This window comes from Chiloscyllium plagiosum, unplaced genomic scaffold (assembly GCF_037043375.1).
Source record: "Chiloscyllium plagiosum isolate Xiang-an unplaced genomic scaffold, Cpla_swu_hap1 HiC_scaffold_40, whole genome shotgun sequence".
Classification (NCBI taxonomy): Eukaryota; Metazoa; Chordata; class Chondrichthyes; order Orectolobiformes; family Hemiscylliidae; genus Chiloscyllium; species Chiloscyllium plagiosum.
The window spans coordinates 39,176,704-39,204,221 of NW_028270178.1; the positions used below are offsets into that span (position 1 = coordinate 39,176,704).

General features: G+C 44.9%; 1 non-coding gene across 1 annotated transcript; it reads right to left on the minus strand.

The window, feature by feature from the left end:
• Positions 1 to 3,423: 3,423 nt before the first annotated feature.
• On the minus strand, positions 3,424 to 3,608 carry LOC122548138 (U2 spliceosomal RNA). The gene has a single exon (XR_006311178.2). It is a non-coding gene; the product is annotated as a U2 spliceosomal RNA (small nuclear RNA).
• Positions 3,609 to 27,518: the final 23,910 nt, after the last annotated feature.

A 27,518-nucleotide genomic window follows, 5' to 3' on the forward strand; every position in this document is an offset into this window, starting at 1 on the left:
ATGCTTACTGCTTCCATTAAAATCTTTAGTGTCTCTTAGTGACTCTGGAAGAACCCGGTTTCCATTGTGGCTTCATAAAAAATGTGATAAATTCAAAAAGATATTTGCACTTTCATGAAGAATTGTTTGCTTCTGCAAAACGGCTCCGAAATCCCTGCCTCAGCTCATAATTGGTGTAATATTGTCACCACTGTGTAATATTGTCACCTTCTATTCCAGTGCCATATCAGCTGGATACCAAATTACAAAATGCATGAATTTATTTTTTAGATTAGATTAGATTACATTACAGTGTGGAAACAGGCCCTTCGGCCCAACAAGTCCACACCGACCAGCCGAAGCGCAACCCACACATACCCCTCCATTTACCCCTTACCTAACCCCTGCATTTACCCCTTACCTTTTGTTCAAATTTCTTCTATTCTCCTACTTTGCATATCCCAACAAATCCCAATATTCCCTTATTATCTGGTGACTGCCAGATGCAACACAGATACATTGTCCTCCAAATTCTTAGTTGTCAATTCACGCTTGTAAATTCAAAATCTTCCATGTTCATCCACTGAGTTCTTTACTTTTTTGGACTGGTGTTAATCTTGTTTTATAAACTCTCCATCAAAGTGTTAGATATTGTCCTGTGCTGTGCACAGGTGAAATAAGTTACAGATCGATTTGCAGTAAGTCAAATGAAATGGCAGATAGGAACACCATAAACAATAGTAAGTCGAATGATTGGAAGTAGACTCGGATTAGTTTATGTTTTCGATGAGGTTGCTGCCCACCATTCCTGCAAATGCATTCACTTCTGTCTTCATTTATTTAGCAACTGCCAGTTCCAGCTGGTTGATGGTCACTTGGTCCACATCCCTCCATTCCTTGCACATTCATCTGCTTATGGGCTAAAAGACTCTTAAATACAACTATCATATCTGTCTCCATTAACATCCATGATATTATGTTCCAGACGCCTACTATTCGCTGTGTAAAAAAAAACTTGCCACACATCTCGTTTGAACTTTCCCACTTTCGTCTTAACTGTGTGCTCCACAGTTTGAGACATTTCAATTCTGGGAAAGAGATTCTGACTGTCAACTCTATTTATGTGTCTCATAATTGTATACACTTCCACAGAGTCTCCCCTCAGCCTCCGCTGCTCCGAGGAAATCAACCTGAGTTCTTCCAGAGTCTCTTCATAGCTAATACAACAAACAGCCTGGTAAACCTCCTCTGCACCCTTCATATCCTCCCTGTAATGTGGCGACCAGAATTCAACACAACACCTTAAGTGAAGCTGAACTGAAATCTTATAAAGCTGAAACATTACATCCTAACTCTCCTTTCTCCCCTGTACTTTGTGTCGAGTTCATGAGCTTCTACATTTTCCCACACAGCTCTATCCTTTACAAACTTTACCTCACAACGTTACCCGTCCCCTAGCCCCAGCCCTATAGTGTCGCCATGCCAACAATCACATGGCAACCACCACACCAAAACCGGGACAGTGAAGGTGACTCAAACGACCACAGTAACCGACGACCTAGTATCCCTCCGCCTCTAATATGGTGCCTTTCCCATACCTTCCACAATGCCTGTCTAATCTGCTTACAAGCAGGCTGCCCCCATTGCCTAGAGCTGACTTCCCCAACATCACTGCTGCTGCAAGGGGCCCCGAATCCCTCCTTGAGAATTTCATCGAACTGATCCACAAATGACAGGAATGGACAGTGACAGCATGGATTGGTGAACGGAAATGCAAGATTCAAAAATCTACTGGAGCATTCCGGGGATGTTATGAGTAGTTTGTGTTGCCAACTCTCTTGACTGCAGTGACACAGATTCCCTGATCTGATTGTACCAAAAATGTCAAAGTCCGTGGACACGCTGTTCCAGGATCTCCTGACTGAATCCTGTCTTTCTTGCCCTAACTGAGAACTGGTTCCCTGAGGCTTTGAGACGTGCCCATTTGTTTAAAGCACATGCAGTGTTTTTGCTGCTTCAGCTGCTGTTCGAAGTGCCTGACAGATGAGCCCCTTGACTGTTCAGCGCTAACAACAACGAAAAGGGGCCTGACTAATGTCTGCGACAAAAACCCAGGCAAGACAGGAACACTGTGAAACATGAGGTTCTGATCGAAGCATCAAAGTGTAAAAAAGCATAGGACAGGCAGAGATGCTGTGCCAGTCCCCGAGCAGGACGTGTCTCAGGCGCTGGAGAGTTTGTAGTGTTCTTTGAGTAATAGTGTACTTTGTGGACAGGTAATTGTACATCTTGATGCACTGTATTTTTTAAACTCGGGCTCATTTCGTCAGCTCTGCAAGTATCTATTGAACTGATTAATGTGAGAATCGGCTCTCTGAGTAATATGCCAGTGAGTTGCTCATTCATGATACCACACACAGTTGTGTGCTACATCAGTGAATATGCAATCTTATTGAACTCAGGCCTTTGAACTGAGAAAATAAAGCCGTCAGAAACACACCTATTGATTCTGGTTGTTCTTACACGCTGATGAAAAACATTCTTAATGATTTATAAGGATGTTCCCAGGGTTGGAGTGCTTTCAGCTACAGGGCGAGGCTGATTAGGCTGGGGCTCTTTTCGCTGGAGCTTCGGAGGCTGAGGGTTGACCGTATAGAGGTTTAGAAAATCACGAGGGGCATGGATAGGGTAAACAGAAAAGGTATTTTCCCTGTGGTGGGTTGTCCAGAACGAGAGGGCATCGGTTTAGGGTGAGAGGAAAAAGTTAAAAGGAACCTAAGGGGCAATGTTTTCATGCAGAAGATGGTGTCTGTGTGGAATGAGCTGCCAGAGGAAGTGGTGGAGGCTGGTACAATTACAACATTTTAAAGACATCTTGTTGAGTATATGAAGGGTTTAGAGGGATACGGGCCAAGTGCTGGCAAATAGGACTACAAAACTGGTTCGAAAATCTGGTCAGCATGGACGAGTTGTACTGCACATCTCTGTGACTCTATGTGCTTTAAAAACATCAGATCTTTTCCTGCTTCACAGAGTTCTCAAAATCTCTCGTTCAATAAATCCGAGTCATCATCATCATCATCAAAATCCAAACTGTGGATTACTTCAATAGTTTCATCGTCTCCATTTTGTTTTCTGAAATGCCATTTGACATTAGGTGGACCTGTTGGGCAACTTTGTTTTACTTCTGATGTTCGGAGTTGGGAGTTGGTGGGAAGAGGCGGCGTGCACCAGGGATGAAGTGATAACATTGAGAGTAAGTGCTGAACATGCAGAAAGTGACAGGTGAATAGGAACCGAAAACAAATTGATTTTGCACGAATGCGAGTCTGACTTGACCAAAAGGTTGTCAGTACGCTTTCTTACACACAGACACGGGAGACGAGAAATAAAGCTAACACACAAAAAAGTTAACTAATAAAGCTGCTTTTCGGATTCTTTTATGAGGGGTGCACGATTCTCAGAAACACTGCATTACCAGGATGATATGCGAAGTTGGTTGATCAAGCTCCTAATCCAACTTCTTCCTGCAAAATTCAGAATAATATTTAGTCCCTAATTCATGGATGGATCAGATATTAAAGCTGACAAGAACAGACATGATCTCAGCTAAAACATCGAGAAGTGATACTGGTGTTATCATCATGATTAGAGTGGTGCTGGAAAAGCACAGCAGGTCAGACAGCATCCAAGGAGCAGGAAAATCGACTGTTTGGGCAAAAGCCCTTTATCAGGGATTACGCTGGGAGCCTCGTGGGTGAGGAGATAAATGGGGTGGAGTGGGGGTAGGTTGAAGGTAGATAAATTGCAATAAATGTGTCGAGGTGGGGGTAAAGGTGATAGGTCGGAGAGAAGAGTGGGGCAGATAGGCGGGAAGGAAGATTGACAGGTGGTACAGGTCATGAAGATGGTGCTGAGCTGGGAGGTTGGAACTGGGATAAAGTGGGGGTGGAGGTGAAGTGAGGAAGCTGGTGAAATCCACATTGATGCCATGGGGTTGTTGTGTCCCAAGACGGTAGATGAGGCGTTTTTCCTTCAGGTGTTGGGTGGGTGAGGAAGTGGCGATGGACGAGGCCCAGGACCTGCATGTCCTTGGCAGAGTAGAAGGGCGAATTGAAAGCTTCAGCCATTGGGCAGTGGGTTTGATTGGTGTGGGTGACCCGGAGATGTTGTCTGAAGTGCTCTGTGAGAAGGTGTCCGGTCTTCCCAATGTAGAGGAGACTGAAACAGGAGCAACAAATACAATAAATGACATTGGTGGATGTGCAGGTGAAGCTTTGACGGATGTGGCAGGCACCTTTCGGGCCTTGGACGGAGGTGAGCAGGGAGATGTGGGCGCAAGTTTTGCAATTCCTCAGCCGACTCTTCCTCAGCTCCACTCGTCCAAGCGATGATGCGAACTGAGCATGCACATCGCCGAAAGCCTACTTGTAAACCTGTTTCAACTTGTCACGACAGTCTCCACAATCCTCCCGATCCTGTGGTTTCCAGAACAGGAAACAATGCTCCAGCTGAACCTGAACTGGTGCATTATAAAAAACACAACATCACCTCATTGCTCTCAAAGTTTCTGTCACTGTGAACAAGGACCAGGAGACAATGTTCTTTATGGGGTGTTCTCTCAGCCTATCCTGCCAACATAGATTCCAACAGTCCATGTACATCCTGCTCCTGTTAAACCCCTTTTTGATTTGGAGCCAAATTGTCGATTGACTCTTCTTCTGCCCTAAATTTATCACCTCACACTTCTCCACATTGGACTTCATCTGAATCCATCCATCTTCCACACCAAAATACCAATAACTTTCCGACATTCAACACTATACTGCTAACAGCTCTTAGCTGCCCTTTTTTTTTCCTGTCAACGACATATTTCGACATTGCTCCTGCAGACTAGGAAACAATGAACATGGAGGATACCAAGCAATCCCACATTTACCCAACATCTCTGGCCTTTGGTGTGTGTGTGTGTGTGTTATTCACAGAGTCTTACAGAAGGATATTGCTGTTGGTGAGTGCAGGAACTGACACTGTCCTTGATGGAAACATCGTCAACACAATTTGTGTAAAGCAGCTTCTTCCCAGAATTGACAGATGTCTGTTGCAAAGTATCCATTTTCACATCCAAACTTCTGGATACTCATAGCAAGTCTTCCTCACTGTCCTATTCCAATCGCCTGGCAATAACTGGGAACGTATCATTTGTCCACCTTTTTGACTGCACCATCACATTAACTTTCTGATCATTGTGTACCGGGTCCTATCATTCCCAAAGGATGGCAATGTTTCATAATTTCTCACCATTTTAAACATAAGCATTCAGATTTTATCTTTCCTTCCTACACTCGTGAATCACATTTCACCACATCATATCTGACTGGATAAATTTAACTTATTTTTCCAGTAAAATGTTCAGAGATCTTAATAGCACAGTTCAGAAGTTTTGGTCACGTGGAATCCAGGGAAAGCTTGCCATTTGGATGTAAAATTGGCTTGAAATTAGGAGACAGAAGGTGGAGGTTGATGTTTGGTTTTCAGACTGGAGGCCTGTGACAACAGGTGAGCTGCAGGTATTGGCGCTGGTTCTGGATTAGTGGTGCTGGAAGAGAGCAGCTGTTCAGGCAGCATCCGAGGAGCAGTAAAATCGACGTTTCGGGCAAAAGCCCTTCATCAGGAATAAAGGCCTAGAGCCTGAAGCGTGGAGATATAAGCTAGAGGAGGGTGGGGATGGGGAGAAAGTAGCATAGAGTACAATAGGTGAGTGGGGGAGGGGATGAAGGTGATAGGTCTGGGGGGGGGAGGGTGGAGTGGATAGGTGGAAAAGAAGATAGGGAGGTAGAACAAGTCATGGGGACAGTGCTGAGCTGGAAGTGTGGAACTAGGGTGAGGTGGGGGAAGAGGAAACGAGGAAACTGTTGAAGTCCACATTGATGCCCTGGGATTGAAATGTTCCGAGGCGGAAGATGCCCTTTCGCCAGGCGTCTGGTAGTGAGGGAGTGGCGGTGAAGGAGGCCCAGGACCTCCATGTCCTCGGCAGAGTGGAGGGGGAGTCGAAATGTTGGTCCAAAGGGGGGTGTGGTTGATTGGTGCGGGTGTCCCGGAGATGTTCCATTAAGCGCCCTGCCAGGAGGCGTCCAGTCTCCCCTCAATGTCGAGGAGACCGCACTGGGAGCAACGGATACAATAAATGATATTAGTGGATATGCAGGTAAAACTTTGATGGATGTGGAAGGTTACTTTCAGGCCTTGGATGGAGGTGAAGGAGGAGGTGTGGGCGCAGGTTTTGGAGTTCCTGCAGTGGCAGGGGAAGGTGACAGGATGTTAGGGTTAGTTGTAGTGGGGCGTGGACCTGACCGGGTAGTCACAGAGGGAACGGTCTTTGCGGATGGCGGAAAGGGGTTGGGAGGGAAATATATCCCTGATGATGGGGTCTTTTTGGAGGTGGCGGAAATGTCGGCGGTTGATTTGGTTTTGCGAAGGTTGGTAGGGTGGAAGGTGAGCACCAGGGGCGTTCTGTCCTTGTAACGGTTGGAGGGGTGGGGTCTGATGTGGACGAGATGCGTTGGAGGGCATCTTTAACCACGTGGGAAGCGAAATTGCGGTATCTAAAGTAGAGGCCATCTGGTGTGTTCTGTGGTGGAACTGGTCCTCCTGGGAGATACGGCGGAGGCGGAGGAATTGGGAATACGGGATGGCATTTTTGCAAGAGGTAGGGTGGGAAGAGGCATAATCCAGGTCGCTGTGGGAGTCGGTAGGTTTGTAAAAAAATGTCAGTGTCACGTCGGTTCGTCATTAATGGAGATGGTGAGGTCCAGGAAGGGGAGGGAGGTGTCAGAGATGGTCCAGGTAAAATTAAGGTCAGGGTGGAATGTGCTGGTGAAGTTGATGAATTGCTCAACCACCTCGCGGGAGCACGAGGTGGCGCCAATGCAGTCATCAATGAAGCAGAGGAAGAAGTGGGGAGTGGTGACGGTGTAATTACGGAAGATCGACTGTTCTACGTAGCCAACAAAGAGACAGGCATAGCTTGGGCCCATGCGTGTAGCCATGGCTACCCCTTTCGTCTGGAGGAAGTAGGAGGATTCAAAGGAGAAATTGTTAATGGTGAGGACCAGTTCGGCCAAACGAATGAGAGTGTCGGTGGAAGGGTACTGTTGGGGACGTCGGGAGAGGAAGAAACAGAGGGCTTGGAGGCCCTGGTCATGGCGGATGGAGGTGTAGAGGGACTGGATATCCCTGGTGAAGATGAGGCGTTGGGGGCGGGGGAAACGGAAGTCTTGGAGGAGGTGGAGGGCGTGGGTGGTGACTCGAACGTATGTGGATGGTTCCTGGGGAGTCATTCATGAGGCCAAACAATCTTCAGCTGCTTCATCAATGACCTACCCTCTGTCATAAAGTCAGAAGTGGGAATGTTTGCCGATGATTGCACAATATTCAGCAATTTGCACCATTCGCAACTCCTCAGATACTGAAGCAATCTATGCTCAAATGCAACAAGTCCTGGACAATATCCAGGCTGGTGTCGACAAGTGACAAGTAACCTTCACGACATACAAAAACCAGGCAATGACCATCACCAATAAGAGTGCAGACATCCCCTGTGGTCGTTCCCCTCAACAATAAAGTATATCGCTTTGGATACTGTTGGGGAGGAAGGCCGAGCAGGGGAAGCTGCAGTGACCGGGTCTTTGGCACGAGGTCCGGCTCTGAGGCTCAGAAGGGAAAGGGGGAGAGGAGGAGAGCGCTACGTATAGGAGATTCTATAGTTAGAGGGACGGACAGGCGGTTCTGTGGACATGAGCGAGACTATCGGATGATTTGTTGCCTCCCGGGTGCCAGGGTCCGAGACGTCTCGGACCGTGTCTTCAGAATCCTTAAAGGGGAGGGTGTGCAGCCAGAAGTCGTGGTGCACGTTGGCACCAACGACATAGATAGGACGAGGGGTGGGGAGGTCATTCAGGAGCTCAGAGAGTTAGACTGGAAGTTAAAAGCGAGGACGGACAGAGTCGTCATCTCTGGGTTGTTGCCGGTGCCACGTTACAGTGAGGCAAGGAAAAGGGAGAGAGTGCAGTTGAACACGTGGCTGCAAGGATGGTGTAGAAGGAAGGGCTTCAGGTATTTGGACAATTGGACTGCATTCTGGGGAAGATGGGACCTGTACAAGCAGAACGGGTTGCACCTGAACCAGAAGGGCAGCAATAACTTGGGAGGTTTGCTAGCACTCTTCGGGGGGGTTTAAACTAATTTGGCAGGGGGATGGGATCCGGACTTGTAGTCCAGCAAGTAGGTTAGCTGTTTGTCAGGATGTCCAAGAATGCAGGGAGGCTGTGGAGAAGGTAGCACTGACAGGGAATATTGCGGACACAGAGATAGGTTCAAGTGTGCATACTTTAACGCAAGGAGTATCAGAAATAAGGTGGGTGAACTTAAGGCGTGGATCGGTACCTGGGTCTACGATGTAGTGGCCATCACAGAAACGTTGTTAGAAGAGGGACAGGAATGGTTGTTGGAGGTTCCTGGTTAAAGATGTTTCAGCAAGATTAGGGAGGGTGGTAAAAAAGGAGGAGGGGTGGCGTTGCTAATTAGAAATGGTATAACGGCTGCAGAAAGGCAGTTCGAGGGGGATCTGCCTTTGGAGGTAGTATGGGCTGAAGTCAGAAATAGTCAAGGAGCAGTCACCTTGTTGGGTGTTTACTATACGTCCCCCAATAGCAGCAGAGATGTGGAGAAACAGATTGGGAAACAGATTTTGGAAAGGTGCAGAAACCACAGGGTAGTAGTCATGGGCGATTTCAACTTCCCAAATGTTGATTGGAAGCTCTTTAGATCAAGTAGATTGGATAGAGCGGTGTTTGTGCAGATTGTCCAGGAAGCTTTTCTAACTCAATATGTAGATTGTCCGACCAGCGGGGAGGCCATATTGGATTTGGTACTTGGTAACGAACCGGGACAAGTGATGGGCTTGTTAGTGGGTGAACATTTTGGTGATGGTGACCACAATTCTGTGACTTTCACTTTGGTTATGGAGAGAGATAGGTGCGTGCAACAGGGTAGGTTTCATAATTGGGGGAAGGGTAAATACGATGATGGAAGACAGGATCTGAGGAGCATAGGTTGGGAGCATAGGCTGTCAGGGAAGGATGTCGTGGAAATGTGGAACTTTTTCAAGGAACAGATATGACGTGTCCTTGATATGTATGTACCTGGCAGGCAGGAAAGAGATGGTCGTGTGAGGGAACCTTGGTTGACGAGAGAGGTTGAATGGCTTGTAAAGAGGAAGAAGGAGGCTTACATAAGGTTGAGCAAACAATGTTCAGACAGAGCATTGGAGGGATACAGGATAGACAGAAGGGAGCTGAAGAAAGGGATTAGGAGAGCTAAGAGAGGGCGGATAGGATCAAGGATAACCCAAAGGCATTTTATGCGTATGTGAGAAACATGAGAATGAAGAGAACGAGGGTAGGTCCGATCAAGGACAGTAGTGGGAAACTGTGTATTGAGTCGGACGAGACAGGAGAGGTCTTGAATGAGTACTTTTCTTCAGTATTTACAAACGAAAGGGACCGTATTGTTGAAGAGGAGAGTGTGAAACGGACTGGTAAGCCAGAAGAGATACTTATTAGGAAGGAAGATGTGTTGGACATTGTGAACAACTTGAGGATAGGCAATCCCCCTGGCCTGACGGGATATATCCTCGGATTATGTGGGAAGTAAGAGAGGAAATTGCAGAACCATTGGCAATGATCTTTTCGTCTTCACTGTCAACGGGGTGGTACCAGGGGACTGGAGAGTGGCGAATGTTGTGCCCTGTTCAAAAAAGGGAATAGGGATAACCCCGGGAATTACAGGCCAGTTAGTCTTACTTCGGTGGTAGGCAAAGTAATGGAAAGGGTACTGAGGGATAGGATTTATGAGTATCTGGAAAGACACTGCTTGATTAGGGACAGCCAGCGCGGATTTGTGAAGGGTAGGTCTTGCCTTAGAAGTCATTGAATTCTTTGAGGAGGTGACCAAGCATGTGGATGAGGGTAGAGCAGTGGATGTCGTATACATGGATTTTAGTGAGGCATTTGATAAGGTTCGCCATGGTAGGCTTATGAGGAAAGTCAGGAGGCATGGGCTCGAGGGAAATTTGGCCATTTGGATAGAAAACTGGCTAACCGGTCGAAGTCAGAGAGTGGTGGTAGATGGTAAATATTCAGCTTGGAGCCCAGTTACAAGTGGAGTTCCGCAGGGATCGGTTCTGGGTCCTCTGCTGTTTGTAATTTTTATTAATGACTTGGAATAGGGAGTCGAAGGGTGGGTCAGTACATTTGCAGATGATACGAAGATTTGTGGAGTTGTGGATAGTGAGTAGGGCTGTTGCCGGTTGCAAAGGGACTTAGATATGATGCAGAGCTGGGCAGAGGAGCGGCAGAGGGAGTTCAACCCTGTCAAGTGTGAGGTTGTCCATTTTGGAAGGACAAATAAGAATGCGGAATACAGGGTTAACGGTAGGGTTCTGAGTAAGGTGGAGGAGCAGAGGGATCTTGGGGTCTATGTTCATAGCTCTTTGAAAGTTGCAACTCAGGTGGATAGAGCTTGTAAGAAGGCCTATAGTGTATTAGCGTTCATTAGCAGAGGGATTGAATTCAAGAATCATGAAGTGATGTTGCAGTTGTACAGGACTTCGGTAAGGCCACATTTGGAGTACTGTGTGCAGTTCTGGTCGCCTCACTTTAGGAAAGATGTGGAAGCTTTGGAGAGGGTGCAGAGAAGATTTACCAGGATGTTGCCTAAATGGAGAATAGCTCGTACGTGGATAGGTTGAGAGTGCCAAGCCTTTTCTCACTGGAAGGGCGAAGGATGAGGGGTGACTTGATCGAGGTTTATAAGAGGATCAGAGGAATAGATAGAGTAGACAGTCAGAAACTTTTTTTCCCGGGTACAACAGAGTGTTACAAGGGGACATAAATTTAAGGTGAAGGGTGGAAGTAATAGGGGAGATGTCAGGGGTTGGTTCTTTACCCACAGAGTGGTGGGGGCATGGAATGCGCTGCCTGTGGGAGTGGCAGAGTCAGAATCATTGTCGACCTTTAAGCGGCAATTGGATAGGTACATGGATGGGTGCATAAGCGAGGACAAATGTTTGGCAAAACATCATGGGCCGAAGGGCCTGTTCTGTGCTGTATTGTTCTGTGTTCTATGTTCTATGTTCGAAGAGACACTCTTACCACTACCCATGAGATTCAATTTTATTACCATCACGGGATCCCCCACTGTCAACACTCTTGTGGTTACCATTGACCAGAACTCAACTGAATTCACCACATAAACACAGTGGTTACAAGAGCAGATCAGAGACTACGGGAACTGTGGCGAGTAACTCACCTCCTGGCACCCCAAAGTCTATCCACCTTTGATAAAGCACAAGTATAATGGAATACGCCCCAATTGCTTGGACGGGTGCAGCTCCAACAACACTCAGGAAGCTTGACAAATCCAGGACAAAGCAACCGGCTTGATAGGCACCACAGCAGCCAGGAAAAACGTCCCAGCATTTCCAGCCATTTCCAGTAACTTCAACTGTCCATTCCTGGTAACCTCATCGTGGGCGGTACGGTGGTGCAGTGGTTAGCACTACTGCTTCACAGCGCCAGGAAACCCGAGTTCAATTCTCGCCTCAGGCGACTGATTGCGTGGAGTTTGCACATTCTCCCGTGGGTTTCCTTCGGGTGCTCTGGTTTCCTCCCACAGTCCAAAGATGTGCGGGTTAGGTGAATTGGCCATGCGAAATTACCTGTAGTGTTAGTTAAAGGGGTAAATGGGGTTTTGGCGTGTCGGTGTGGATTTGTTGGGCCGTAGGGCCTGTTTCCACACTATAAGTAATCTAAAACTAAACGTTACAGAATTCCTCCGACTTTGCTAATATCCTTCCTAAAGCCAGGCGTCCCGAAAGCCATGCAGTGTCTTAAAAGTGGCCTTACCAACAAGACGTCCCAACTCCTATGCTCGGTGCTCCAATCAATGAAGGGCAAATGTGCCATAAACTGCCTTCACCACCCTGGCTACCTGTGACACCACTTTCAAGGAAGGGCATATCTGAACCCACCATTTGCTGTCCTCCCAGGCAGGCATTCCAGACTCGCACCACCCACTGGCTGAAAACACTTACTCTCAGAAAACCTTCCGTCTGTGAGTATGGAATGCCAGTCGTAGCTTTATCCCAGTTCAATATCTCTTCCTCTCTGAGAATTGAAGTTTCAGCTCAACATTATTTTGGAACAAATTTGCTATTGTTAATATCTGTGTCTTTAGATTATCTTTGTGCATAAAAAGCATTTTGTTGCCATGAACCTGAACACATTCTCAAAAAGCATTGTGAGTAGACCAGCAGCTGCAGTCATTTCGCAGCCGATAACAGTAGAAATGAGCAATGATTGATCAGAATAGCCTAAAGAACCAAACTTAGGATTTGAATTGAGAGACTCAAATCAGATATTTATAATGGACTTCAATGTTGGAAATTGTGCATGTGTTATATTATAAAATTAGATTTTGAATAAATGAGTTTCCAGTTTTTACTGAAGATTCTGAACAAATCTCATACTCAATAGGAAGAAAATTGTAATTTAATAGCAGAATGGAAAATGCGCATAATAGAACCCTCCTGTTCCAATTCAATGTACACAACCTTAAGCAGATTTGAATCATTTTGTGATATGAAAATCTGTCTGCTCTTATTAATTAACAGTGAAATAGCTCAGCCAATTGTTCAGTTTTCATCTCTCAATTATAGAATATACTTATAATAGTCAATATTTTTAAACCAGTTCTATTAGTCCTGAATAACAGAATTAGAATTAATGGTTATTAATACCTTATTACATTGTCGATGATCTGTGTCAGTGCCTCATGGTTAATTTAAAGCATGGCTGCTTTGATTAATGTTCACCTGGACCATCCATTAAAAGAAAGTGAGCATTGCCCATTGGATGGGAGTGGTTTGGAGGGTCGGACGGGGCAGGGATCGGGTGTTAGCTGGGGGTCAGACCGGGGCGAGGATTAGGAGTCAGATTGGGATGGGTTTGGGGACGGATATGGGGCTGGGTTGGGATCGGACAGGGGTGAGTTTGAGGCGCGTCAGATGGGGCGGGGTTTAGAGGATGGACGGCGCGTGGTTGTGAGTCAGACGATGCCGGGGTTGGGGGTCGGACGGGGTCAGTATTGGGGAGATGGAATGGGGCAGTGTTTGGGGGTTGGACGGGTTTGGAGTTTGGACGGGGCGGGTTAAGGGTTGGAATGGGGCGGATTTTTGAGGTTGGAAGGGGTGGGGTACAGGGTTTGGACGGGGTGCGGGGAATGCAGTGGTCACATGGGGCAGGGTTTGTGAGGTCGGACGGGAGCAGTGTTGGTGGGGCTAGGGGCCACAAAGGGGGCGCGTGGATGCGTGCAGCGTCTCACACTCACTGTGCTGCTGCCTAGTCTCCTGAGCAGTTAGTAGACTTAGCAAGTGTTCGCTGTGTCAACCCCCACTGAACTGACGGGGGAGAGGGATGTGGGCAGTGGCTTCAGCAATGCTGCAGGTCCCTTACACACGTGTGTGCTTCTGCTCAGAAACAAACCCTGAGACGGAGAGATGGAGCAAGGCAGGCAGAGCGAGGAAAAGGAAACTTCAGAAAACTCTGAGCCCCATAGGAAAGGCATTGAAGCAATTAACCGAATAATCAATTATCCGAGCGAAATCGTGGCCACCCATTTCATTCGAATAATCGAGGTTCCTCTGTATATAAACTACACAGAAGCATTCCATAAGATTCCAGCCTGATGTTCACTCCTGAGTGTCCATTATTCTCTAAATAAATGCTCCAAACCCCTTCATAACATTCTGATCTCTAAATAATGTTCTATACATAACACAAGTCTCCAAAACTCTCCATTAGATTCTCACTCCTGAGCATCTGTGATTCCATGTCGAGACGCCATAAACTCCTCAGTTAGATTCCAGTCTGTATTTCACTCCCCATTATTGATTTAATCAATTGTTAGCCACACCATAACCTTGATTATATTCCTATTTGTATCTTATTACTTGGTATCGGTTACTCTGTATATTAATCCCCCCGTTCCTCAATTAGATTTCAGACTGAAACTCACTCTGCGGTGTATTATGCAAGACATAAACTCGCTGAGACCATCGATGAGATTCCAGTCCCTAACTCAGTATAATCCAAACGGTTGAATTTGAAATTGGGAGCTGAAACACAGAAAGCTAGAAATTAATTTCTGCCACATTCTGATTCTCCAACTATATTAGTTTGATGGAGTGCATTGATTCAATAAGGCAGCTCACTGCCACCTTCTCAAGGGCTGATAGGAATGAGGGATAAATGCTCAGTGATGCTCACATCCCGTGAACCAATGAACATGAACAATCCGTTCGCCTTGCTCATCACTCGCTGCTCCTGCAGGGTAAGTCTGCAGGCCAAGCTAGGCTTCCTCAATTCCTTTGTCCCATGCCCTGAGAATAATCGGCAAACAAGCGGCACGGTGGCACAGTGGTTAGCACTGTTGCCTCACAGCGCTCATACAAACACACACGCAGACCCACACTCGCACATATACTCTGTAACAGACACACACGCACACACACACAAACATAGGCACACGCACACACACACACGCACATGCCCACACAGATTCACACTCAGACAAACGTACGTGCACACAGACTTACACACACACACAGGCGCACACACATGGGCACACACATTGACACACACAATCGCTCACAGTTACACAGGGACACAGAATGACAAAATAATATTGGGATTGACGAATATTAAAGCTCCACTAAACAATCCCTGGGTGTCAGATGAACACAGGACATTCACACAGCTGGGTCAGTCTCAAGACTTACCTCTCTCTGATACTGAGAGGCTCCTGTATCACACTCTGGATTGGAATCAGATGCTGTGTTTGGGAGCAAGATGTGGCACCATGAGATTAAGACAACTGTCCATTTGGATGTTCGGAACCAGCAATCTAATGGAATCAGAACAGATCAGAGAGAATCAAACAAATAACTTGGTGTTTAATTTGTGGAGTAGTTCCATTCTTGTTGTGTCAGTGTGTCTGTGAGTAAGATGGGGAGAGTACAGACTCCGCTTAAATCAGCATCTCCTGTAAGATTATACCTGCTTTTGAAGTTTAGATTCAGATATCGTCGATGGAGCTTCAGTCTGCATCTAACCCTGTGCTGCCCCTTCCTCGGGGTGGTTGATGGAGATACAGTAAAGGCAGCTTTATTTTGTATCTAACCCTATCCTGTCCCTTTCCTGATAGTGCCTGATGGGGACAGTGCAGGGGTGTCTTCATTTTACAGCATTGGAACAGGAATAAACCATTCATCCCCTCAATCCTGTCCCATCAATCAATCAGATCATGGCTAATCTGTGGCCTAACCCCATATCCCTTCTTTTGGCCCACATCACTCAATACTTTCACTGCACAAATATTTATCCGTTGCAGATGACCAGCATCCACTGCTGTTTGTTGAAGCTGGTTCCAAAACTTTCCTATCCTTTGTAACAAAGTGCTTCCTAACATCTCTCCTGAACGCTCTGGGCCCTAATTCTCAGACATTGTTTCCTCTTGTTCTTGAATCTGCAACCAGCAGGAATCGTTTTCCTTGATCTAGCCTGTCTCACATTGTTTATATATTGAAGGCTTTAATCAGATCACCCTTTACCTTCTCCATTCTCGAGGAAACAGACATCCTTTGTACAATCTCTTCTCAGAAAGCAACCCATGAATTCCAGGATCATTCCTGTAAACATCCTTTATTCTCCCGATTTGTACTACATACACTTGCACTGACAGATATGTTCCCCCTAGCCCAGTCTATCAAAGTCACTTTGTAATTTCAAGGTACCATCTGCACTGTCTTCGCTGCCCAACTTTGTACCTAATCCCGTCCTGTTGTTGTCCGGGGAGTGTATGTCAGGAACAGTGTAGAGGGAGATTTTCTCTGCATCCAGCCACATTATATACCTGGGAGTTTTGGATGGGGACAGTGCAGAGAGGTCGTTACTCTGTATCTAACTCTATGTTGCCCCTGTCCTGACAGTGTTTGATAGGAACAGTGTAGTGGGAGAGTTACTCTAACTAACCCCAAGCCGTCCCTGTCCTGGGAGTTGTTGATGGGGATAATATCGAGGAAACTTTACTCTGTATCTAATCCTGTTCTCCCAGACTCTGGGAGATTCAGAAGGAGGAAGTGTAGAGGGACGCATACTTTGTATCTAATCCAGTGATAGAGCTGCCCTAAGTGTATTTGATGGGGATTGGATAGGGAAAGTGCGTGATTGAATCAGTATCTAACCCCACACTAATCTGGCCTGGGAATTTGGGAAGTTACAGTGTAGAGGCAGCTTTACTCTGAAACTAACCCATTCTCTATCTCCTCTGGATAGTTGGATCTGGTTTAGATATGATTATATTCCTGTCTGTAACTCACTCCTGAGTATCTGTCATTCAATGTAATGGTGAATTGGCATTCGAACTGAAATAATGTGAGATGTGAAGTGACCCTTGTTGGATGTTCGACTGAAGACAAGATAAACTAAACGGTCAAATGTTACATTGGGAGCAGGAACACCGAAAGCTGCTGGTTCATTTCTGTTCTGTTACATATCTCCAAGTTTCCGTTTATGGTTAAATACTGTCCCTATGGGCAATGTTTCTCAAACTTATCGTGAAAATGTGGATTCTCTTTGTAAAGGCAGGAAATGGAGAGAGCTCTTTGAAGGTGATTAAAATGTAAATTCCAGAAGCCGTTTACATTAAATTCCTGAGACAATGTCACATTCCAGAAATGTTTGCCTTATTTTGCAAGCTTCTGAAAGGTTCCAATATAAAAAAAACTGAAACAGCTATCTGGTAATTTATATACAAATCACCTTAAAACTCTTGAATAGATTCCAGTCTGTTACTGGCTCCCGGTCTCTGCTATTCTACATATAAAACCAACCTCAGTCAGCTCGATAGGATTCCAACATGTAACACACTCCCATGTATCTGTGGCTGTTTACGTTCACCACTTCAAACTCTTTGATTAGATTCCAGATTTTATCTCACTCCCGGGTATTTATTATTCCAGACATAATCCATCTCAAACCCTTCAATTAGATCTCAGTTTGTAACTCACACTTGGTTTTCTTTTTAATATAAATAAAGACTGATCAATTGATTAGATTCTAATCTATTGCCCATTCACGCATATCTGTTATTCATACATAAACCACATTGAAAGCTTGCTTAGATTCCAGTCTGTAACTCACTCCTGAGTATGTGTTTTTCCATATATAAATCACTTCGAATCCCTCAATTAGATTCTGGTCTGTAATTCACTCCCGGGTACCTGTTCTCCCATACACAAACCACCCAAAGATCCTCAATTAGTTTCCATTCTGTAACTTTAGTAAACCTCTTGATACACAGATTAGATTCCAATCTGCAACTCACTCATATGTATCTGTTATCCCAGATATAACTCAATTCAAAAACCTCAATCAGATTCCAGTCTGTAACTCACTCCTGAGTATCTGTTATTCCATATTTAAAACAACCCAACCTCCTCGATCAGATTCCAGTCGGTAACTCACTCCTGAGTATCTGTTATTCTACATATAAACCAACCCAACCTCCTCGATAAGATACTAGTCTGTAACTCACTCCTGAGGATCAGTTATTTTATTTATATAAAGCAACCCAACCTCCTCAATCAGATTCTAATCTGTACCTAATTTCAGGTATCTGTTCTTCAACATATAACACACCTCAGATACTTCAAATAGATTCCAGTTTGTAACTCACTCCCATGTATCTGTTATTCTGTATATAACTCAATTCAAATCCCTCAATTAGTTTCCAATCTGTTACTTACTCTTGGTTCTGTGCTATTCCTTTTTCTAAAGCATCCCGAACAGCTCAACTAGATTCCAATTTGTAATTCACTCTCATATCTCTGGGACTCAGTCCATGAACCATCCGAAACTCCTGAATTAGATTCCAGTCTGCAACTCACACCCAGGTATATGTTATTAGATCTGTAAACCTCTTGATGAGATTTGAATCTGTAACTCACTTCCATGCATATTTCATTCTAAATGTAAACTACTCTGCATCCCTCAATAAGATTCCAATCTCAAACTCACTTCCATGTATTTGTGTCTCTGCCCATCAAACACCATGAACCCCTCGATTAGATTTCAGTCTGTAAATCACTCCCGGGAACTTGTTCTTCTCACTATAAATCACCCCGAACTCTTCGTTTACAATCCATTCTGTGATTCACTCCTGGGAATCTGTTCTCAATATAAACCATGCATAACTCTGATTATATTCCTGTCTGTAACTCACTCCTGAGTATCTGTCATTCAATGTAAGAACACTACAAACTACTCTAATTAGATTTCAGGCTTGGACAATGTTTTACCCACTCACCTACCATCTCCACATCTACATATCCTTCTGTCAAACCCTGTCCTTTGGTCAGTCTGTCTGTCTCTTGGAATATCAGTAAATTGCGATAGTCACCTGTCAGCCATTTTGAATTGGTTCATGGTGTGGGTGGAGGGGATCAATTAACCAGGGGACACAGGCACAAAGTGTGAGGGGGATGTTTAAAAGAGCTGTGCAAGGCAAGTTCTTCACACAAAAGGTGGTGTGTGCCTGGGTCGCTCTGCCAAAGGAGGTGGTGGATGCAGACACAATAGCAGCATTAAGGAAGCACCTGCATGAAGACACGAATAGGAAGGGAATAGAGGGATTTGGATGCTCTAAGTGAAGGTAGCTTTAGTATAGAAAGGCAAAGTGTAGCAACGCACACTTGTAGGGCCAAAGGGTCTATTCCTGTGCTGTATAGTTCTTTGTTCTCATGTTCACAGTTATTTGAAAGTGGAGTTGCAGATAGATAGGTTAGTGAAAAGGGTTTTTGGTATGCTTGTCTTTATTCATCAGTTCATTGAATTTAGGAGCGGGGGCGCGGTCATGCTATTGCTGGACAAGACGTTGGTTAGGCCACATGTGGAGTACTGCATGCAATTTCGGTCTCCCTCCTGTTAGAGGATGTTGTGAAACTTAAAATGTTTCTGAAAGTATTGACAAAAATGTTGCCAGGGTTGGAGAGCTTCAGCTACATGGAGAGGCTGAATAGTCTGGGGATGTTTTTCCTGGAGTGTGAATGCTGAAGAGGCCTCCTTATGGAGGTCTATAAGATCAATAGGGGCATGGATAGGGTATACAGACAAGATCTTTTCCCTGGGGTGAGGATTTTAAGAGGGTATAGATTTAGTGTGAGAAGGGAATGATTTAAAGGGACCTAAGGATCGACTTTTCATACAGTGTGTGGTGCGTGTATGGACTGAGCTGCCAAAGGAAGTGATGGAGACTAGTACAATTGCAGCATTTAAGACGCATCTGGATGTGTATATGAATAGCAAGGATTTCGAGGGATATGGGCCAAGTGCTGGGCATAGATTGGGTTAGGATATCTGGTTTTCCAATTGGAGCGAAGGGTATTCTTCCATGCTGTCCAATTCTGTCTCTGTGACTCTGTGACATGACATGTCAGTTGAACAGGACCCTGTATTTTATTTGACATTTACCCAGAATATTTACCCCAGTAACTGGGCTGGTGCTTCGAAAAATTAAGTCACTGTAGTTTCTTGAGAACTGAGGGCTGTCTTTGCAAGTGGGATGACTAAGCAAATCATTTCCCATCGTCCCGATTGGAGAACAATCTCTCCTCCGTGTGAACTCACCAGTGAACACTGAGGTTGGAAGAACATTTGAACCCATTTATAAATGGTTTCTCATTTATGAACACATGGATAGCCGTACTTTATAGGCATTTCAGTGTGTGGATATTTCAAAGGTCAGTGGGAACTCGCTGTTGTGACAGATAACTGGGTAAATGAGTGAATCCTTGACCACCTTCTGAGCAGGTGAATGGTCCCCACCCCTGCCCCCGCCACAGGCCCCACACCGCCACATCCTGGTGTTTTTTCACGGTGGGATGAACTGGTTGCCTCAACGCAGGTCTGCAGTGAGTTCATCCGAGTGGCCTCTCCTCAGTGTGTACACATTGAAGATGTGTCAGTTCCTAAACACTTTTACTCCATTTCCCACAATTTGGACATTTAAAAGCCAGCACCCCGTGTGAGCATGGTCATGTATCGACAAATAGGAAGATTGTGTGAATCCCTTCTGACAGTAAGGTACAGCACTGTGGCACAATGCTGGCTTACAGCTCAAGGGACCTCGATCCAATTCCAGGCTTGGATGAAGGTAGAGAATGTAGAGAAGTGAATGGTGACATTTTGAAAATGTTCATATTACAGAGGAGGAGAAGCTGGATATCCTGAAATGCATACAAGTTGAAAAATTCCCAGGACCCGATCAGGTGTAGCATAGAATTCTGTGAGAAGCTGGGAAAGTGATTACTGGGGCTGAAAATGTGTTGCTGGAAAAGCGCAGCAGGTCAGGCAGCATCCAAGGAACAGGAGAATCGACGTTTCGGGCATAAGCCCTTCTTGAAGCCTGACCTGCTGCGCTTTTCCAGCAACACATTTTCTGCTCTGATCTCCAGCATCTGCAGCCCTCACTTTCTCCTCAAAGTGATTGCTGGGCCTCTTGTTGAGATGTATGTATCATCAATATTCACAGGTGAGGTGCTGGAAGACTAGAGGTTGGCTGACATCGTGCCACTGTTTAAGGAAAGTGGTACGGACAAGCCAGGGAAAGATAGACCAGTGAACCTGAAGTCAGTGGTGAGTTCGTTGTTGGAGGGAATCCTGAGGGACAAGGATGTACATGTGTTTGGAAAGGCAAGGACTGATTCGGCATAGTCAGCACGTCTTTGTGTGGAAAATCATGACTCATGAACTTTATTGAGTGTTTTGAAGAAGTAAAAAAGAGAATTGATGAGGGCAGAGTGGTGGACATGATCTATGTGGACTTTAGTAAGGTGGTCGACAAGGTTCCACACGGGAGGCTTGTTAGCAAGGATAGATCTCATGGAATATGGGAGAACTAGCCATTTGGATACAGAACTGTCTCAAAGGTAGAAGACAGAGGGTGGTGGTGGAGGGTTGTTTTTCAGACTGGAGGCCTCTGACCAGTGAAGTGCCACATGGATCAGTGCTGGGTCCACTACATTCCTTCATTTATATAAATGGTTTGGACGTCTACGTCGGAAGTATAATTAATAAGTTTGCTGATGACACCAAAATTGTAGGTGTGATGAACAGTGAAGAAACTTACCTCAGATTAAGGTGGGATCAGATGGGCCAGTGGGATGAGAAGTGGCAGATTGAGTTTAATTTAGCGAGGTTCTGCATTTTGGGAAAGCCAATCTTAGCAGGAATTATACACTTAATAGGATTGTTCGGGTCCTAGGGAGATTATAGGAGTTTGGAGGTCATATTGCGACGGTAGAGGACATTGGTTGGGTAATTTCTGGAATATTGCATGCAATTCTGGTCTCCTTCCTATCAAAAGGATGTTGTGAAACTTGAAAGGGTTTAGAAAAGATTTACAAGGATGTTGCCAGGTTTGGAAGATTTGAGCTGTAGAGAGAGGCTGAATCGGCTGGGGCTGTTCCCACTGGAGTGTTGGAGGCTGACGGATGACCTCGTAGAGGTTTAGAAGATCATGAGGGGTGTGGATATGATAAAGAGACAAAGTCTTTTCCCTGGGGTGGGTGAATCCATAACTAGAGGGCATAGGTTCAGGGGAGAGATATAAAAGAGACGTAAGTGGCAACGTTTTCATGGAGTGGGTTGTGCATGTATGGAATGAGCAGCCAGAGGAAGTGGTGGAGCCTGGCATTTTAGCAGCATTTATAAGGCATCTGGATAGGTACATGAATAGGAAGGGCTTAGAGGGATATGGACCAAGTGCTGGCAAATGGGTCTTCCCCCACGGTTGAAAGATGTGCAGGTTAGCTTGATTGGCCATGTTAAAGTACAGTGTTATGGAGTTTAGGGTAAGGTGCTGGGTCTGGGTGTGATGATCATTGGAAGGTTGGTGTAGACTCGATGGGCTGAGTGGCCTCTCTCTGCACTGTAGGGTCTCTTTGATCCGACCTGCAGCAGGTGAATGGTCACTTCCTGGTGTGACTACATTGAGGAGTTTCCAGTTCAGATGGCGATCTGCAACCCTCTCGCATTATTCCCCATAGTTGGTCCCCAGTGTGAATCCACTTGTTGTTTGATAGGTGACATGATCAGCTAAAACCTTGTCTATGGCGAGATCTTGTGTCTGGTTTCTCAACACTTAACCGTGCTCTTCCTTCCATGTTTAAAACCTGGTGGTATTCAGGTTACAACAATAAACTGGGTGATTCTCTCAAATCCTTATGTCTACTTTGGATTCAGTTACCCAATTACACATCCTCCCCTCTGATGGACTGTCAATTATTTGAAACTTTATTATAACAGAGGAAGTGATGGCATTGTGGTGTTATTACGAGACAATTAATGCAGAGACGCAGGTGATGTTCTGGGGATCTGGATTCAGATCCCGCTATGACAGAGCTGGATTCTATTTTTGTTAAAAACGTGGGATGAAGCGTCTATTGGTCATGAAACCATTGTGAATGTCAGAAAGCCCCATCTGGTTCACTAATGTCCTTTTGGGGAGGAAATCTACCATCCTCCACTGGTCTGTGCTCGGTATGAATCCAGATCTACGGTCTGGTGAAATTCGGAAGGGACATCAAATCCTGGCCTGGCCAGCACGTCCACATGCCATGAATTAATTAAAAAGAAGTGTGAGCGAGAATATACAAAAACACAAATACATGTCGTGAAACTGTGCTGAATGTAACTGATAAATTGTGGGATCTGAATTAGGATGATGCAACCACAGTAGCGGCTGATTGTCATTTAAAAAGAGCTCAATGATTGACTGATAGTTTTCAGTGAAGGGTCTCTTCCCCCGGTCTGGGCCTACACATGATGCTGTGCTCTTTGGAAGCAGACTGAGAGAAGAAGGCATTTGTTGATCTGGACAGTTTTTGTTATTTCATCACCACTGGGTGATGATTATCTGTAGGTCCTGACCTAACAGCATTATGGGAGCACTTTCACTATACATGCTGCAGTCATTCAAAGGTTAAACATCAGGTTCCCCACAGACAGCTGGGGAATGGAAACATCTGCTGGTCTTGGCAGTGAAAACAAAATTCCAAGAATACAGGTTTACAAATACAACAGCATGCAACAGCTTCAGAGCATCTAATTTCGTGCTGGAACAATGTTGCTTTGCATTTTATGAACAATGTGTTTTCAGCAAATTGATCTTCCCTGAAATCTACCTGCTCAACATGAGTTTCCCTAGAATCCATCTACTCAACATGATCTTCCTTATATTTCACCCTCTCAACCGCATCCTGCCTAGAATCAACCTCATTCTCATCTTCCCTAGAATATACCTGCTTAGCTGACTTTCCCTGAAATCTATCTGCACCACCTGATGTTGCCCAGAACCTACCCATTCAGTCTGATCATTTCTAGGATCAACCTGCCCAACATGATCTTCTGTCAAACCTGACTACTCAATCTGATCATCCTGAAAGTCTAGCTGCTGACACCGATACAAGGATATGACAATGGAATGGAACAAGTTGATGGCCTCTTACAGAAAACTCCCACAAACACGATGAGCTCAGTAGACTCATTCTATGTGATAATTATTCAATGATTCTGTGACTTGGTGTAAATAGAGCAACAGTGGATGCCAGGGATCACCCCTGCCACCAATGTTCACCCTGATACATCTGGCTCTGTACTGCTCTGTCTGTTAGAATCAGGTCAGGGAGCAACATCTGTAATCAAATCATGGAGAAATTCTGCAGCTGCTGCAAATCTGTCATCCCAAACGAAATGCTGGATATTCTCAGAAAGTTGGACAGTACCTATGGAGAGAATAAAACACAGTTCATGTTTCAGATGGGAATAAGAACAGTATGCAGTTTAATCATCACTATAGGCTCAGAAACATAAGAGAAATGCACTGTAGGGCAAGGAAACAAATTGTGATTGGAGCGAAACTGAGGAAGATAAAAATTGTAAATTAGCAGCACATGGGCAAAGGGGGGACACTCAGTTAAATTCCTAACTGAGCTAAAATACAATCATGATTAAAGACAGTGTACGGGACGCAATGACAATGTGGTGATCAGGAACTGGAGAGGTGAGAAAAAGCAATGGTTGGACATAGATTCAGATCAACAGTAAGTAGCCATCACAGTCCCAGAGGCATGGGACATTATACTTGGAACAGAGCACAACACAAAAAGAATGACATTGGAGATGAGAGCTCAAAAAGCTCTGAAATAATTCCATTTTTTTTTTACTCCTGAGAAGTTTCAGGTGGAGCAATTCGAAAGCTATCTGAAGTCTGGTGTCAGAGAAAACCCTTAAATATGATAGAATGCACAGTACGGGGTGATGTCACCATGTCATTGTCACTGTGGGATGACATCACCCATAGGAACCCAAAGGTCTGGGTCTGTGCAAACTAGAGGTCCCCCACAGACTGGGAAGGATGGTAGGGTTCCTGACAGGGGAAAGTGAGGACTGCAGATGCTGGAGATCAGAGCTGAAAATGTGCTGCTGGAAAAGCGCAGCAGGTCAGGCAGCATCCAAGGAGCAGGACAATCGACGTTTCGGGCATGAGCCCTTCTTCAGGCTCATCTTGCCCGAAACGTCGATTCTCCTGCTCCTTGGATGCTGCCTGACCTGCTGCGCTTTTCCTGACAGGGAACCCAGTAGATTTACCAGGATGGTTTGGAGAATGAAAGATTTCAGTGATGAGTTTAGGTTGTTGAAAGGAGAGATTTGACAGAGTGGGATAAGTAGTTTATGATTGGTTAACACAAGGTAAATAAAGTGAAGCTGTTTCCATTAGCTGACCATAAAAGGATTAGAAGAGAGTTCCATCAGTTTGAGAATGTTCCACAGGGAGATTGCGAGCAAGAAATTTATGCAATGAATGTTAATGACATTAGACTCAATGCTGACCCACAAACGCGAATAATGCTGAGATCCTGATACATTGATGGAGGTCATGCGTAAATAAAAATCGGTCTGATCAATGATGGAATTTGAATTGAATCAATACTAGCATTGACCTGACATAATTAATGTGAAATATATCTCAATGGACTTTAACCAAACGATTCCAGGACAGAGAGCACATCATCTTTCCACCAATTACTGGTTGGTTCTGGAGAAATCTTCCGCAGCTTCTGGAAGTCTATCCACAGACTGATGTTGTGAGACTTTGCGATGCATAAAGGTACAACTCTCGGAAGGACATTGCTGGAAATACTCAACAGATCAGGCAGGTGGGAGTATACACAGTGAACATTTTAGCTCAATGAAATTTCATCAACATTTGTTTGAAGTGGGATAAGTAGGCAGTAATTAGAAAAAGTAACTGATCGGGAGCCATTGTATGAACAAGCTAGAGTTTAAATCACAAAGGAAAATACCGTGGATGCTGCAGTAGGAGGTGTGGTGTCTGGTTCAAAGTTTGAGTTCACAGTCGCTGAGAGTCAGCTGAACTTGAAATGATAAATCTGCTTATCTTTTCAGAGTGGGTATATACGGTTTATAAGGACAGATTAAAACGATGGGCTGCCTGTCAGAATCGAAGGTGGAGGGCAATCCTTTGTGGTGTACGCCGAATTGTTAACATGTAGTGTGGAATGCTCTATAATTTGGGAAATTGCACTCAGATAATGTGGCTTTTTATGTGCTCATTAGCCCCTTGGTAATACGTCTGCATTCCTTACAAAGGCTATTATATTTCCAGCTCCAAAAAGGTATTTGTTTCTTGTAAGCAATATAATATTTCAATTTGTGGATAACAGTCAAAGGAAAATTTTAACTGCAAACAATAGTCTGAGACGAGTCCTGTGGTGTATCCATGTTTGCATTTTCCTGATCTTCTCTTGAAACTGGGGAGCATTGTGATTCTGTCCCGAGGGAAATACAGTCTCTCCAGTGCTTTCTCTGGTCTCCATGACCGTGACAGATCTCCTGACCAATATAACAACCATGGCACTGTCTTATTTCTAGTCTATGTTTTCGATGAGTTTGCTGCCCACCATTCCTACAAATACATTCACATCTGTCTGCATTTATTTAGTAATGGTAATTCTAGCTGGTTGGTGGTCTCTTGCTCCATATCCCTCCATTCCTTGCACATCCATCTGCTTATGGGGTTAAAAGCCCGTGCAACGCCCCGATCATATCTACCTCCATTACCACCCCTGATATTATGTTCCAGACTTCTACAACTCTCAGTGGAAAAAAAATCTTGCCCCACATCTCAGTTGAACATTTCCACTTTCACCTTCAACGTATGCTACATAGTTTAAGAAATTTTAATTCTGGGAAAGATATTCTGACTGGCAACTCCATTTATGAATCTTATAATTTTATACACTTCCACAGATTCTCCCCTCAGCCTCTGTTGCTCCAAGGAAAATACTCTGAGTTTTTCTAGAGTCTCCTGTAAGCTCATTGCCTCTAATACAGGCAGCATTCTGGTAAACATCTTCTTCACCCTCCACATCCTCTCTGTAATGTGGCGACCAGTAATGTGGCAACACTCTAAGTGAAACCAAACGAAAGTCTTGTACAACTGCAACATGACATCCTCGCTCTGATTTCTTCCTTGCACTTTGTATCGAGCCCTTGAGCTTATGTACTTCCACTGTACCCTATGTCCTTGTCTCCATCCGCCTCTCATATGGTGACTTTCCCATCCCTTCCACAATTCCTGTCCATTCTGCTACAAGTGGACTGTCCCAGTGCCAACTTTCCCAACTTCACTGCTACTGCAGAATTTCATCGAACTGATCCCTAATGACAGGAACCGACAGTGTCAGCATGGTTTCGTAAACGGGAATTCAAGATTGAAAAATCTACAAGAGCATTTGGAGGACAACTCTCTGGAATGTAGTGAAACAGATTCCCTGATCCTGATTTTCGCAAACAATGTTAAAGTGCCTGGACATGTTGTGCCAGGATTTCCTGACTGAATCCTGTCTCCCTTGCCCTGACTGAGAACTGGTTCCTGAGGCTTTGAAACTTGACCATTTGGATTAAGCACATGCAGTGTGTTTGCTGCTTTAGCTGCTATTCCAAGTGCTTGACAGTCCACCCCTTGACTGATCACCGTTAACAATAATGATAAACTGCCTGTCTTATGTTTGCGATAAACAACCAGGCAAGACAGGATCACTGGAAAACATTAGGTTCTGGTCTAGGCATCAAAGTGCAAAAAAGCCAGGGAAAGGCAGAGACGTTGTGCCAGTGCCTGAGCATGACGTGTCTCAGGCACTGGAAAGTTTGCAGTGTTCTAATTTTTTAGAGTAATAATGTACTTTGTGGACAAGTAATGCAGTGCTTTTATTTAACTTTGGCTTTTTTTGCCCGCTCCACATGTATTTGTTGGACTGGTTAATGTGAGAGTCGTCT